The sequence below is a fragment of the Onychostruthus taczanowskii genome, unplaced genomic scaffold (genome assembly GCF_017590055.1).
Source record: "Onychostruthus taczanowskii isolate IOZ18803 unplaced genomic scaffold, ASM1759005v1 scaffold175, whole genome shotgun sequence".
In the NCBI taxonomy this organism is placed as follows: domain Eukaryota; kingdom Metazoa; phylum Chordata; class Aves; order Passeriformes; family Passeridae; genus Onychostruthus; species Onychostruthus taczanowskii.
The window spans coordinates 458,372-474,834 of record NW_024498962.1 but is presented as its reverse complement, the minus strand read 5'-3'; the positions used below and the strand labels follow the sequence as shown (position 1 = coordinate 474,834).

The window sequence follows — 16,463 nt, the reverse complement described above, 5'->3', positions numbered from 1 at the left end:
ATTTTAAAAATAACAGGAACAGGGGAGGTGAAATATCCTGTGCCCTCACTTGAAATGCCTTTGCTGCTTTCATTATTTCCTGTAGTAATGCGCAGAATATCCAGCTGATTAGTCACAGCAGGCTGTGTGATCTTCACATCCACAGGAACCTTCTAGGATGTAATCTCTTCCTGAATCTGCAGAACAGACTTCTACAGTTTAGCAGCAACACATATGCAGGTCTCGGAGAAACTGAGTACAGGTTGTCAGGGGATGAGGATCTCATTGGGTAGGATGGAGTCTCGCCATTATTTTGCCAAACAGGCTTTTTTAGGTCTCTTATTTTTCCTGTGTCTTATTTTCATATATCTGCACTTCTGTGTGTTACCATGTGCTTTTTCTCCAGGACATAAATAGGTAAGACTCATTATGTACAACCAGGTTTTAATTAAAGTACCTTCATCCCTGCATGAATGGTCTTATTCAGAAGGAGTCTTACCACAGCTTAACTTTGCATGCTTTGAAAGATTAGTATGTTTTAAGAATTACTTTTGAATTTACATCCTGCTCAATTGCCTTGACTTTTCTCAGTATGTCGGTACAGGGTCCTAATATTTACTGCTGTTCTACCAAATCCTTTCTTCCTCTAAAAGTTTCATATTTCAAGCCTTCTCCTTCCCCCTCTGTAATTTCAACTGCCTTTCTCTCTGCATCTTGATTGCAGTGGTGTCTTCTTCTCCTCCTTCTCTTTTTTGCTTAATTTCTGACTCTTTACCTCTTGATTATTTGCCCTTGTCTTCTACTATGTGACAATATCTTAGCAGGTCTGATCTTAAGACTCTTTGAGAGCCTGAAGAATGAGTCTTTGATGAAAACCTGAGCCCCTGAGTTTCGGAGATATTGAGAAGAAGATAATTTATTTGCTGATCCCTACATTACATTAATAAAAATACTTTCTTTGAAAATAATAAACTCAGCGCAGAAATGAAGCATTACTTATGCAAATGTGAATAAGATGTAGATGGGGTTCAGGATTTCAGCTAGAGTTCCAGTTGCAGCTTGTTCTTAATTTCTCCCGGCACCAGGAGCTACCACTAAACCAAGAATGTACTGTTACATTAAAGCAAAAGATTTGTGTTCATTTTTCTGTATCATTGAAAATAATTAGATAATTAACCTGCTAATATGAAAATAATCATCACTAGCAGAGTTGTTTTGGTAGTTAAATGGTTTTTAATAATGCCTATTCTTGCAGCAACAGAAAATGTTAGCTATGGTGTGTGCTTGGAAATGAGTGTCAGAGGAGCGAGTCATCTGTAGATCTGACTACATGATTAGCTGCAAAGCTTGCATCTTTTTCAGCTTTTGTTTAGGTTATTAGCTTAATGTACAAAATAGGCAGAAATATCCACCAGCATATCCTCATCTTAAAAGAATGGGTGCTTTGCTGTTCCTCATCTTAGTGAAAAATGGGTGCTTTCCTGTTGGCGTCAGTGTGAGTGTAAGCCTCACAGCAAGACATCAATACTCGTTCTTGTGAGGTCAGTGGAAAAACTCTCACTAACTGTGATTTTCTTCCAGGTTCTTGGCAGACTCTTCTCAACGTGTAGATTTATCTGGGGGTGAAACAGCAGGGGTACCCTCTCTGTGCTCTCAGACCTCTCAACTGGCAGCAGACAGAACTGCCTCTGAGGCAGATCCATCTCTTCTTGCTCATATCAGGATCAAGGCTGCCTTCTCCCCTGCTCTGAAAGCTGAAATTTAGGAGAGGTACCAGTGCTCACATCAGTTGTGTGTATCTAAGAGCAGTAGGTACTATTTCCTGGTTTGGAAAGTCTGTAGTAGTTTAAACATTTCTATATTAACTCTAGTATGTATATAGCCTGCAGTTTCTTTTGTTGATTTTAATGATGGATAAAGGTGAAAGCAGAGATGGAGGTAACCCTTCGACTGAAATCAAATTCTCAAAAGGGAAGGAGAAATGGAGGATGAGAAAAACTGGAGTCTCATGACCCTTGATGTCCCAGGTTCAGCTTGCAAGTGAATCCCAGAAACAGTCCAGCTGGAATCCCTAGTGACAGGGGTTGTTTCAGTACATTAACAAGGAGTGTATCCAAGATACAGTTGCTCAGGTCTGGCCAGAAAAAAATAACAAGCAGACCCTCTCATACTCCAAAGTTGCGCCAGTCGCAGCTGGCACTCTTTCAAACCTATCATCACCTTCATTGCCTTCAAAAGAACTTTTTGCTAAAAGGTGAAGGCATATGTTTTTCCCCTTATTTCATCTGCACAACTTTTTATAATCTTCAAATAAATAAACGTGCCACATTGGTTCAAACAGGTCTCTAATCACAGTGCTGGGATCTATGGAAACATAGATTTATCAGCTTGTTTTAACATGTTGATTATTCATCACAAGTTGAATCAACAAATGTGAGTTGAGAAAGTCTTGGTAAGGGAGTCTTTTAACTGGACAACTGGGCTTTTTAAGAAGCAAAGAATGAAATATAAATCCTGTCAGAAAAAAAAAAAAAAAAGAAAAGAAAAAAAATTGAAAATAAGGTATTCTGAAAGTTTTTTGTTGTGGGAAATGTCATTACTTGCATGAATGTGGCTCTTGAAAAAGGGAATTCTTCATACTTGAACTTACATGTTCTCCTTAGCCATTGTTAAATCAGGCATTTCAATTCATTAGGCAAAGAGAAAAAAAAACAAATAAATTGGAATGTGAGGGCAATAGACAATATGCATTAAATGTATTATTTATTATTTCAGGGGTAAAGGCCACAGCTGGCTTAGCAAAACACCAGGTTGTTAAGCACTGAAAAAGCTAAAAATATATGGTTTCTAATGGGAACCATGGAGCTGAGTTGTCCATTGAATTCTAGTAAAAAGCACGTAACTTATTTCATTCTCACAGCAGAGGAAGCCAGTACCATTGTTTAGTATGAATCAACCTGGTGGCAGTCAGGAAAGAATCTTTTACTTCAGTGGGAAGAACCTAATGTGAAATTTTGCTGCAGAGGAGAATTTAAGCAGAGATAATTCCTACACAGTTTTCACTACGGCCAGTATGGTGTCCTTTGCTTGTGGGCTGCTCTGGTTTTGGTAAACTGAAGCTTGAAGTTCTTTCTTTTGTTCTGCAGAAAGGAGCACAATGTCAGTGAGGGCTGAGATTGTCCTTTGAGTCTATGGGCCACCAAAAGCAGGTGGCATTTTTCTGCATTCTACCAGAGTAGGGCTTGTGACGTATTTCTGAATGCTCTCTTTGAGACTGCAGAGATTTATGAAACCTGGAAAAGTGAAATAACTCCTGAAATAAGAGAGTACTAATTTTATAATGGGGATTGCAAAAAAAAAAAAAAAAAAAAAAAAAAAAAAAGTTTTCACTACGGCCAGTATGGTGTCCTTTGCTTGTGGGCTGCTCTGGTTTTGGTAAACTGAAGCTTGAAGTTCTTTCTTTTGTTCTGCAGAAAGGAGCACAATGTCAGTGAGGGCTGAGATTGTCCTTTGAGTCTATGGGCCACCAAAAGCAGGTGGCATTTTTCTGCATTCTACCAGAGTAGGGCTTGTGACGTATTTCTGAATGCTCTCTTTGAGACTGCAGAGATTTATGAAACCTGGAAAAGTGAAATAACTCCTGAAATAAGAGAGTACTAATTTTATAATGGGGATTGCAAAAAAAAAAAAAAAAAAAAAAAAAAAAAAAAAAAAAAAGACAAAAAAACCCCCCCCCCCCCCCCAAAAAAAAAAACCCACCATGTGACCATGTGAACAACAGTGTGACACAGCTACACAGGAGAATCCCCTTGTCAATAATTCAATCTTCTTTAGGCTTACAGAATTTAGAGCTTTTCCTGTCCTAGATATCTAGCCACATGTAAGCTAGCAGCAAGTGTGCTAGAATTACTAGTGTTTGAACTTGTAATGACAATAATTTTGTAAGTGTTGGAAGACAAAAGTTGTGTGGGTGGATTATCATTTTCAGTATATAATAATTAACCCATTCCTGTGTCCATGGCTATCTCCTTTCTGGCAGTTACTTCAACTATATTTTTAGTGTATATAGTTGTATAATATATGTGTTGTGTGATTTGTGTGATACTATATATGATCATACAAATGACTACTCAGATCATTGTAGCTTTCAAATTAAATCTCTCTACAATTGTTCTTTTTCTCTCAAAATGGACACCTCCTTTTTGTAAGACTGATAGGCAGAAGAACTGCATTGTCTGGTTTCACTTCCAACAAGTTCATGATTGTTAAACTCAGCTTATTTCAGTTAATTAGTAATTTGCTTCACCAGGGCTGGCATGTAATTCAAGCTTTCCTTTACTGCTGGGATTTTTCTCACTACAGCCTCCACCTGCACCTGCCCCCACCCCCAGCTCTCTGCAAGTGTTCACAGGGATCTTCAGCCTTCAGTCCATATGGCACAAAAACAATTCTTGACCTTCAAGCACTTTGTCATCTTTTAGAGGGTGCTGTAAAGAGTTTTTGCAGCAGAGATGAGGGAACTGCATTTTTATTTTACTGTCAGTATGGCATATTTCAATTCCTGTAGTTTACCCTCAAAAAACTTTGAAACTGACTCACTTTGCTAGTAGAAATATATTTGCAAAGTGGTTTTTGGCCTCAGTTTAGAGGCAGAGTACTAAACTGTAGCCCAAGGGCTGAGAGAGATTAAAATTAAGCAGGCAAAATGTAGAATTGTGCCAACTAGGAAAAGGGAGGATTCCCAAGGCACAATAACATTATCATACTCTTGCCTGGCATCCTTTATTTGATTATCTTGAAGTACATTACAGGAATTAATGGGAGCTCATAACTTCCTTGTGAAGCAGGTACTACATTGCAACACTGATTTGCAAATATATAAAAGGAGGTCTTGTGAAGTCCTGGAACTGTCAGTGAAGTCGTAAATATTCTTAAGTGAGATTGGGAAGGGGGAGCCAAAGATGAGCTAATGTACTGGTGGACTGGTGGCTACCAGTGAATCTCCCATCTATTGCTCAGCCTTAACTCGGCACATCTGTCTGGCATCCCTCTGCTGGGTAAAAGTTGGCTTTGACTGTTAAGAGGAGAATGTTAAAAAACTCCCTTCCCACCACCCAAAAAAACACCCCACAAAACAAAACAAAAACTAACCAAACAAAATAAACCCCCCAAAAACTTTTGAAACTTTGGGGACTTAGTATCTCTTTTTGGTACTAACTTTCCACTTTGAAGAGCCACTCCAGTTCCTGTTCTGCTTTTTTACTTCTGATACTTTATTTTGTTCTGATACTTGTTCCTCAAGGGCAGTTCTAATTAGTCAGCAGTGGCTTATCTGTCTGCCAACACAGGGTTCAACTCAGCAATCTTAAGGGAATGTCACATATCAGTTATTTTGCTATGATTTATTCTTTAGGGAGAAAAACTTTGGAACAGATAAAAATCACACATTTCCCAGCCTTTAAAAAATAAGCTGCAAGACCACCAGTTGGTAACAGTTTTTATGTCCTGTTGGGAGCACTAGTAAGGGGAAAACACCCCACTTAGCATCCCATTATGAAAATCAGGCTTGAGTTATACTGCGACTAAATCTTGCATGCCCAAATGCATACCTTTTAATTGACATGAAAGCAGCTTCTGCCTCGGTATTTAGGACATAACACAGCTTCTAGTGCAGACTTGGCTTCCAGAATAGAGCACATTCTTTTCTACCATGCATGTTAATGCATTGTCCTTCTTCCTTCTCCTAATAGCCCGTGAGATTTGAACTTGGAGTCAGCAAAATAGGGCCTTTGTGAAGCACAAAAGAACACCAGGTTTTTATCACACCATGCCTGTAAAAAAAGCTGTTCAACCATTCAGTTGCTGCTCCTATTGTGCAGCTGTTATTCTACTGCTGAGAACATAGTGCTGTCGACACTGAAGTAGTACCTGCAGGAAACACTGACACATTGAGCTTTTCAGGAGAAGCTGGGTTTGGGGATCTGCCAGATCCCTGTGTGGAGAGCTGCGGTATTTTCTCTGCCTGTACCTTTCCCATTACAATACACGTAAATACGTAACAAATTTTTGTCTACTCATCAGCATCTGTTCTGTGATTTTTTGCATTATGACTCTGTGCCCAGCATGATGAAGGTCTGTGTTTCTTGTCTTCCAAAGCCACCTCTTCAAATCTGGCAGTGAGGCTGTGATGGGCAATGTGCTGTCTGGCTCACTGGCTGGGTGTGTGGGTCTCTCACACAATGGCTCTTTCTTTGCTGAGCTCATGGCCGGTATCTGGTCAGCCTCATCTATTCAAAGTCAGCCAAGCTGGGATCAGCGTGCTAGTGGAGAGGGTGCTCTGTTTGCTTATGAGTTACGGGAAATTGAACTGTTTCAAATTAAGCACAAACAACTGTGTCAGGACAGGGTCAAGGAACTGTCTGAAATCTGCAAGAGAAAGGGTCAGAGATAAGTTCAGCCTCATTCATCCTTCATCCCTAAATTTGTCTCTGTGCAGCTAAGGGTACAATTCCCACTGTAGTTCAGAGCTAAAGTTCTTCTCAGTAATTAATGTAAAAGGCTGTATTTTTAGCCTGCCATCCTAGAGAAACAAGGCTTGTGTGATCACATTGTCTGTGTATAGGTGCTTATCATCTCCCAGTGACTTCTGAATTTTTGGGTTGACTTACCTCAGCCTGGAAGACAGTAATATTCCAAGGCCTCTGCTGAAATCAGGCAAGCAGGTGAAGGAGTGGTTTCAGTGAGGCAAAGGGCCTGTGGCTAACTCGCCTTTTAAAGACATTAGCGTCAGGACACAAATTCTTAATAGCCAGACTTCAGTGTTTCCAGTGCTTGTTTAGCAGTAACATTTCCATATAAATAAACAGAACATTCCCACTCTAGGGTTGCCTGAGGGTGAATTTGGTATGTTGCATTTCGCACTGCCCAACACATCCTATAAAATAAACTCACAGCCTAACTAGTACAGAATATTAATTTCATAAGGTCTGACTTGCTGGCTGCATTTCCATTGACTATATTAAATTAAATGGCAGTTTTGTCTGCCTATGCTTTTCAGGATCCAGATCCACAGTTTGGGTATTTTTGACAGTTTGAAGGTGTAAGGGTGCGCAGCTCCTGATATTTGCCATGTGGGATACTAACTTTTGTGCATTGTGTTGGAGATACAACCCCATTAGAATATGACACAATTTTTTAAAAATGCATGGAAATCAATGAATGACTGCATGAAAACAAGCAATGAGTTTGATAACAGCATGGCTGGCTGTTAAGTGACATACCACTGTCAAAATATGTAAATGTTCTTGCTTAAATATCTTGCTTTGTTTGTTGGTTTGGGTTTTTGGGGGGTCAAGGGGGTTATTTTGCTTTTGAGAATAAAAATTTTGGTTTTTCTGTATTTCCAGATGGATATTTTTAATCTTTCTACAGACTCTATTGACAACTAAACTGATCTCTCATTTTAAAAATTAACTTCATATTTTTATCACTCTGCAGAGGTGTAGAAAATATTTTAAACCCTTGAAAGTACAATTTCAGGCTGTAAAATGGAGCATTGTAAGTTCCCTTCTCAGTTGGAACTGATTTAATGTCTGAGATTGCCAAATTCAAATCCGATACAAATTGCAACAGCTGAGTTACAATTTTTAAATCAACCCTGAAGATGAGGGTTTTATAATGGTTTCGTGGGAAGCATGCTTCTTTGCAGCTGTATGAAAATAGAGCTCACTTCCAGCTAGATCCATCTATCCCAGTCTCATGAGACACCTTAAGTACATATTTGTTGGGCTCTCTGTGTAGATGCAGAGTCTCTCTTATTTCTTGTGAGTTCCCTTCACTCTGCCTGTCCTTCTGCCCCACATCTGTCCTTCTCGTTTTGTTCTTCTTCTATTGGACCTTGAGGCTTATTGTACCTTGAGAATTCTTTTCTTCTCCTTGTGAGCCTTTGGTCAGTCCACTCCAAGGAAGCTGCTGACTGAGGAATATGATAGTGCACTACAGGAGGATGTTTTCCTGTGTTTTTATAACAAGTGCCAGTGCTACAGGCAACAGACAGGATTACTGTATAAATCAAGGCACACATGGATATGCGCAGGGAGCTGGGCCCAGACACCGAATCCTTCATCTCTGAAGCATAAGGACAGTTCTTATACATAGGCAAAATTCCCTTGGCTCAGTAAGTCTACAGGTTTTTCAGTGTAGATCTTACAAGAGTGATGTTGTTTGGTGGACAGTGTCTTCTCACCCGTGAGAGCCTTCTCACATTCCCTTTCCTTTGCAATTAAATTGCATCTCTGAGACAAATACAGTGATTACTGACTCTGAATGTCAGATAAGCTGGACTCAAGAGTGCATTTAAGAAAGTTTTTAATGTATTTTAATGTATTTCCGTGACTTGTGATCAGTTAGGTGCCGACACAAATGTTGAGGAGTTGTCTTTTTTCCTGTAGTGAGACAGAAAACACAAACCATGAACCTGTGTTTTGATGTAGCCATTGTATTCATACCTGCAGCCTTCCTCTGAGCCAACTGCTGGGAGCGCAATATCATTCCCTCTTGTACTACACATCATCAGTCAATACAGAGGAGACTTCCTTCTGTCCTTTTCTCTGTCTGAATATTTTTTTGAGTTTAAAAGTTGTGTTAATAAAGAAGCAAAAATATTATACACCTGAGAGACCAAATTTCCAAGCACAGACTGCAAATGAAAAAGGAGTGTGATAAGCAACAACATCCTTAACATTATGTTTTCTTACTTTTCTTATTCCTTCCATCCGGCTATTGTCCTTTTCTTATTTTCATTTGTTTAGGAATCCTCTGAATCATCTTCCTTTTTTCTCCCTTTGCCAATAATTGCATTCCTTAATTTCTAGAGATCCCTTTACAGGCACATGCATGAGGTTCTTTTGCCTCACAATCTTTTTATAGCTGTATTAATTTTGAAAGACTCTTCTCATCTTCATATTTTTTGCTTTCTCCCACTTGCTAATCATTTACCTCCCTCCATGCCCAGATGCCATAACAGCTCTTCCTCCTTAGCCTGCTTCACCTGCCTGAACTTACAGCTCCCAATTTTCTCAGTCTTTGTTCTCTTCTCAGTGCCTGACTCAGATCTGCTTCCTTTTTTTCCCCCCTTTGTTCTTGCTCTTTCCCTTTCCTTTTCTGGGTTCTTCCATCTATCACATGTAAACAGAACTGTACTTTCAGCCACTTCTATTCTTCAGTGTGGGGAATCTTTGTACAAATCTGAGAGCAGGATTTTATCTCAAGTGTAAAATATGTTTTGGATGCTGTTGTAGTGATTCATGCCTCATTCTCACTCACACTGGGCCTGCTTCTAGTGTTTGGCTAGGAGTCCTTACAAATCCCTGGCACTGGAGATATAGGGTATTGTTTGTTCCACCATTGGATGTTACTGGATCAGGATTGCCTTGAAGGCATTATAATATGAGAAAATACTAAGGCAGCAACCACACAGCAGCATTGTGTGAGGAGATGCAGCCAGCATCAGCACAAAGGGGTTTTGGGACACTGCTTCATCTTTTTTGCATTTACATAGTATGTTCGAGTACATTCCAAGCCCTCTGTGTCAGTCTTCACAGTCAGTTTCCTCAGGGCCTAAAACACAGCTCCTGTTATTCAGCTTGAATGTTATCTCTCACTGTACCTATCAGTTGATACTACACTGGCTCTTACAAATGCCGTAATACCTGCTTCTGCAACTGCTCCCCATAGTGAAGTCAATGGGATTTCTACAGGCAGAATGAATGCCAAGCTCCACTACTTTAGACTGTAAAAGCTTCCCAGGAGTAAGGAGCACATCTCTCTGTGCCTGTACAGTGCCAAGCACACAGCTGGTGCTCAATGAATAATATATTTATGGGCTTGATAGGAGTTCATCTAGTGCAGCAGAGGTAAAGCATCTTTTTGTAGCAAGAGGCAATGCATATCCCTTTTACTGGTCTATTTTATAATTTAGACTTTAAATGGTGAAAGTATATTAGCCAGCTAGTTCAGGGGGAGCTCATTTACACCTCCTTCTCACAACATGTCCCATGTTTCAAATGACAGGAAGGATAGCTAGTTCTCTACAGCTGAATGCGTAGTGATTAAACTGTCTGGGCACCAGCAGTAGGCAGCCATTGAACAGATCATTATTAAGATGGCTATAATTACAGAGTCAAAGCAGCCCCTTGCAGCACACTGGTAATATGCCTTGAAAACTGGAGCTACAAAGGCATATCTCCTTTTTATGTTGAGGCCTAAGCTGTGTAAAGTAACACAGCTTTGCAGATTTTTATGTTGCATCACTCATGTCTTAAGCTGTTACTACTTCTGCCTGCACTTTGGAGGCTGGTCTGGACAGGGGGATCTGAGGTAGAAATAAATGCTGAGTAAAGAGCTACTGAAAAAAAAGAAGTATAGCTATGACACCTCCACAAGAGCTCTCATGGTATTGCTTTAGTCATTAGCTGAGTGGATACTTGAGCTTAATCAGTATCAAAGGGACATACACAAAGTCGCCTATTTCATTAAGCTAATTTGCATTACTCGGCTTACCGAGAATCAAATTTTCATGTATTGTCCATCTTGCTGTCAGCAAAATAAGGGGGGGGGGAGGAGTAAGCAACAAGCAATGTAAAACTGAGGTGTGGTGGTGTTTATTCCTTTTTTTCAGAGATACCTGCTAGTCTCTCAGGAGCCTGCATTGCTTTTAGATACCAAAAATACAGACTAGTAGACCTTATAAAGTTTAATTTTAGTAACTCCTACCTAGAAAGGAAACTTCCAGAACTTTACCAAGTGCAAGATCCTTGAAGCAGTGCCCAGTTAGCCTTTTATCTGCTGCTGTTTTTGAAGAAGTAAGGTAAGTGTTGGTTTGGGAGGAGGCGATTAGAGTAGTTAGCTAAAAAAGGACCTTTAGCCTTCTCTGGTCCCCAAGAGACATCAGTGAAGTGTTTTGCATAAAGCTTCACACAACACTGCAGTCCCAAGGGACTTGCTGCTGCCATTTGTATTGTACCAGATATGGCTGTGGCTTTAGCAGAAAACTGTAATGTGCTGAGATGGCTGTTCTTGTTCTTCTGTTTTTTCCCTTGTGCTCATTACACTCTCTTCCTTCAGTACTGATTCTTTCTTTCTTTCTTTCTTTCTTTCTTTCTTTCTTTCTTTCTTTCTTTCTTTCTTTCTTTCTTTCTTTCTTTCTTTCTTTCTTTCTTTCTTCTTCTTTCTCTCTGTCTCTCTCCTCCTTCTGTCTTCTCTCTCCTTTTCTCTCTTCTCTCTCTTTCTCACTTTCTTTCTGAGAAGTAATGTTTGCTGTCTTCCTTCTCATTACACTGGAATTTAAACTTAATTACTGTCGAGTGAAACTGTATTCTTTTAGTTGTATAATCTGGCAACTGCACATTAAACCTTATGTTTGTTCAAGAGGTTGTGATTGAAGTTTCCTTTTAATTGTGAATTTGTTGTGATAATTAGATTATTCTGTTTAAACCCAGATGTTTGAGTCTAGAAATCAAACATAATTTAACTTGATTGATTAGACAGAATGATTGAAATCTTTCATAAGAAAATTGAAATATGTGGGGCATCATTCTTTTTGGTATTGAAGCAGGACTGAGGGTTTAATTATTTAAGTCTGTTCCCAGACCCTGCACAAGGTTTCCCAATTAGTATTTCTAAAATCTGCTGATTAGGAAAAAGATTCAGCAACAACTCATTTGTTATTTGTGTAACTTTTGTAGGTATAACTAGAAAAAATATTTCTCTGACAGACCAGTTGGTAATGATGGAAAAACTAAAAAAAAAATGCACAATTTTGATTTGAATGTTTTCAGTGAGATGAATCACCATGTTTGTTCTCCTTGAAGTGCACAACCATGCTCCAAAGCCGTGTCCCCTGCCAAAACTGCAAGCAATAGCTCCTTTATCCTGGGGAATGCATCCCTTCTGTGTGCATGTGTGCATGATTCTGTTTTTAAGGGCTTGGTATGGGCTGGAGGTCAGCAGCTGAATGCATTCATTTGAGCTCAAAATGTTGACATGAGAAGTTTGGGGTGTTGGAAGTCAGTTATGGATGCTGTTATGCTGTAGAAACACTGTCAGTATTTTTTGCAGTTTGGTAACTGTTTGCTTAGAGAAAAAATGGGGCCAAAGAAATTTGAATCAGGAGAATTGCAGTTGGGAACAGCTTTTCTGATACCTGTAAATTTTTTGTTTAATCTCCTTTATGTTGTCTATGTGGACAACTCAAAACGAGGCCTTTTTTAATAAAAATTTCACAGCACCTAGCATTCTTTAAATAAAACACAAGTTGAGGAAGCAACAGCAAAAGGAGCTCCAGTACAGTAATATCTGCTGATGGTGTTTCTTTTTTTCTTTCTGTTGGTAGCACTGTTTTAATCCCAAGCAGTACTTTGCTGTATGGGTTGTAGCTGAAACTTTTTTTTTCCAACAAGGTCAGACATAAAGTAATTTACAGTCCTATAGTTTATAGGAGGGTTCAGCCAGCAACAGAAATTATATCACTGACAGGGCTGTCTAGTGCACAGGTTTTTTCTGCTGATGTAGGACATTTCTTGGCTGTAGATGTGTGATGGGTTAATGACAAAGTAGCAAGCAATAATCAAATTGCTATTGTAGGAAATTATCAATTCATCCATCTATTGTATAGATAGATCTATTTGCAAAGTCAAAAAGAAAAAATAATCTAAGAAGGAAGGGCAGAAGTCTGCTTGCTGCTGGACAAGCCCAAAGGAGAGTTTTCTTATCCTTGCATTGCAAACTGCTACCTCAGATGCCATATCTGGTTTTGCTAATTAGAGCTGCTTTATTTCAGGCTTGTCATAAAAGAGGGCATACCTTTTGTCTGTGTTTGCATTACAAATACCTTGAAAGCAGCATATTGAAAATGACAGGTTTTTTTTTTCAATTTGTGCATGTGGGTTCACACAGTCTAATTAATCCTACTTGAGAACTGGGCAGGAGGATCCTGCAATGGGTACATGGCTTAGAAGTTTTGTCTTACTATGTTTGACCTTGTATATTTCTGTGCCTGCAGAGCAAGAGAAGAGATTGAAATATAAGTTGTGCTGAAAAGATTTCTGTCCTCATTTTCATTTCCAGTCAGGCAAAATTCTTCTGGTTGACAGTGTCCTGCCCCTGGGGAACACACAACAGGGCAAGGCACTTTGTTCCAGGCTGAGTGGAACAGTTATCTTTGGCAGGTCAAGGGAAGGGAGGGTGCCCAGCTCTGCTGACTGAGAAAGAGCATGGGAGTCGATCTTCCTTCATGAAAGAAAAAGAAGGAATGTGCCTGGTGGACTCCAGGAAGAAGGAGTTTGCTCTCCATCTCCTTCATTGTCCAGCACCTGGGAGAAAGCAACCACATCTCTCGATCCTGGTTTCTTGGTATAATACCTGCCTTCAGAGCTTACCAGTATTCATCTAAGTGAAACTAAGTCACAAGTCAGCTTAATTAAAATGTACATTAAAAGATATATTCCAAATTTAGTCATCCTTTGAACATCAAGTGCTAGCTTTTTATTTATGGGAAGCACAAGCAATCTACTTTAAGCTGTCCAAAAAAGGAGGGAAGATACAATCTGTCCCCATGAGCCTGCAGCAGAAATAATGTTCTCATCTTTTGGGGAATGTAAGGGTGTGTGTGAAGAAGGGGAGTAATCTGTTCCGGTATTAGGAAAGCCAAATCTGTTCTTGCGTGAGGAAAGCCAAGTCCTTCTACGAGAAAGAGAGGCCCTACATGTCAGTGCTGGGAAGGGAAAGGATTGTGAGGAACTCCTTGAGATTCAGAAAGGAAGCATACAAGCATTTTTCACAGTCTTTATCGTGGAGGCATCAGAGTCTTCAGTCCTACAAACCAGTCCCATTCACTATAAAAGTACTTTATTGTGGAGCATTGCCAATTTGCAACTTCTTCTTGCTAGTCAGAGGTTTGTGTTGCCCCTCCTGTCTACATGCTCCTCCATGCAGATCTGTGCAGGTTGTTTCTTCCTGCCTGGGACTGTAAGTAATACTTTTAGGATCCCAGGGGAAAAAAAACCATGGTAGTCTTCTGAAAGAAAAAAAATTGCTTTCTTGCTCTACATGGGGGAGTGATGTTATGGTAGGCATTGGTATACAATGAGGCAAATTATCAATAAATTCACACCTTTTTTCCTCTGTGCTTTGAAAATGTGAGAACACACTCAATTTTCATGTGTTGGGGGTTTTTAATATAAATTTTTCTTTGGCATGTTCTCAGAGTGCTGTTTGTTCTGTGGCTGGACTTTTTCTGACTTCACATGCAGGAAGTAGAGCTTGCTGGTAAGTGAACTAAGTAAAGATCTTTCTCCTCTCTGAAAGTTTTGTCAAAGCATTTAGAAGCTCTGGTCTGTCTCATCAAGGTACCTCTATGGCTGATGCCTAGGAAAAGGTGGTCCTAACAACCCTGAAGTGTCAGGTAACAGGGACCTTCAGAGCTTACAGAAAAGTTTTGTAGGTTAAGTGCTTTTTTCAAAGATACATTTTTCCATCAGAAGAGGAGAAGTACCTGAAAATGTATTCTTCAGATTTCATTGTTGCAGCAAGTTGTTGAGAGAAGACTCCCCAAAAAATCTATTATTATTGAGCTATCGTAGTACACTTTTTTGGCATTATTGGTGATGTTGTTCAGGATACCAGCAGTTATGAATATATATGGTCATAGACACTGTAAAATTGACTTTTTAATAAGTTGAATATAGGAGTGCTAGTGCAAAGAATCTCTTATACTTCAAGATGGTGTAGTGATGTTTACCACAGAAAAATAATTCTGTTTTGGATTACACACAGGAAAATGTTAACAAAATAAATAGAGTAGAACATGATCAAGATTATCTCCTTTGCTTTCTCTAAGAGAGTGAGAATGCAAACCAAAAGAAACATTTCTTCTTTTAAAAGATTAAACATAACCTCAAATTCCACAGGGAGTTTGAATGTGGTTATTCCCATTTCCTAACATTAGACGGGAGACTCTGCCCAAAACCCATGTAAAGTTAGCAGAATTTAACTGAGTCCTCATCCAAGTATGTGCACCTTTATGTGAAAGCAAAAGTGTTAAATATATGTAATTCTCTATAACTGGAAGGCTTATAAATAGGTACAGCAATCTCAGGCGTGAGCGGGTGCAGATGGTACAAGCTGTAAAGCAGCTACAGGTCTTTCTGAAGTCCAGCGGGAATCAGTGCTCCACAATCTAGCAGATGAGAGTGTCAGCACTTTCACTGGCGTAAACAGAAACAAGCCAATGCCCTTTAGTTGTAAGTGCTGTGTGACTGTGCTGCGAGCTGGAGAGCCACTGCTCTGTGACTGTGCAGGGAAACACGGCCTGTAAGGCATGGGTCATGCTTGTGGGCATGGGGGGGAAGATGATTTGGAGTCCAGCTGAGAACATTGCACCTCAATGCCTGCTGGGATCTCCTCAGAGTTTTCTAGTGACTTCAGCACAGTCTGTGCAGACAGCCTTAAGTCTCATTCAAAAGTCTTGATTCTCTGGGATCATGGTTTTTTGTGCATTTTTTCCTTCTAAATGCTGGCAGGAATTGGGACTTGGCTGTAGATCAGCTCCTGGCAGCTGATCAGTTCAATGTCCACATTATGGAGGCCAACCTACAGTTAGTGGAAACTCTCTCTGCAGCGTTTGATATAAATCACATAGGCAGCAGAACTGCAGAGTAAGAAATAATAGCAATGGTTCATCAGCTATGCAGTCATCTTCCTTGTTCCTGCACAGGAATTTCAGTTCTGTTAGGCAAGCCAGGAAGGATTCCTTTATGTTAAAAAAATACCTGGCAGACTTGTTAAAAACCCTTAACTGTGTGTTACTACTCATGAAGCAATTTTGCTGAATTCATTTAGATGCAGTCAGCTAATGAATCATTGCTTTTCCTGTGTCACCTGCCATTACAGGCTGAAGGTGCAGGGTGTGGGGGAGGAGGAGGTTTGGGAAAAGGCCCTTCATTGTCTGAGAAAGCCTTGGTATTTTTATTAGAGTCAAACTTTCATCAGTGAACGCCAGAGCAAGGGTCTTCCCATCCTGATGCTGATGGATGTTATTTCATTGCTGGGATGATGCTTGAAATCTGTCTTTTACACACAGAGTAGGTTTTTTCAGCTCCAGAAAATTATCTGGAGGATTAGAAGTGTTTCAGTTTCAGTTTCAGTCATTAGCTGAGCGCTGGTGCAGTGAAAATTACTTCTCTTCCTGGGTCTCTCATTATTCGTTGTTGGAACCTGAATGCATGCAATCATTCCTAAAATAGCCATAGGAAGCACAAGCAATATAGAAGCATCTTTGTCTTGCTTCAGGGCTTTGGGCTGCATAGCTGAGCCTGCCCTAGTGTGGGACCTGGAAACAGCCTGCAGTCTCATCTGTGTGACAGTCTGGATTGTCCTTTGCAAAACCCTGCACATGGCATCGAAAAGGCAGAGGTTATTTCCCGCAG

The 16,463-nt window shown here is 39.9% G+C and overlaps 1 protein-coding gene across 5 annotated transcripts in view; it reads left to right on the top strand.

Annotated features, from left to right (window-relative positions):
• The window catches only part of SEMA6A (semaphorin 6A), a 117,572-nt gene that overhangs the window by 24,547 nt on the left and 76,562 nt on the right, over positions 1-16,463 (top strand). The window contains exon 2 of one of the 5 annotated variants that reach the window (XM_041400218.1): positions 14,243-14,304. The exons of the other annotated variants lie outside the window; for them this stretch is intronic. The gene's annotated coding sequence lies outside the window, so the exon portion shown is untranslated. The remainder of the gene's footprint in view (positions 1-14,242; positions 14,305-16,463) is intronic. 5 annotated transcript variants of the gene reach the window in all.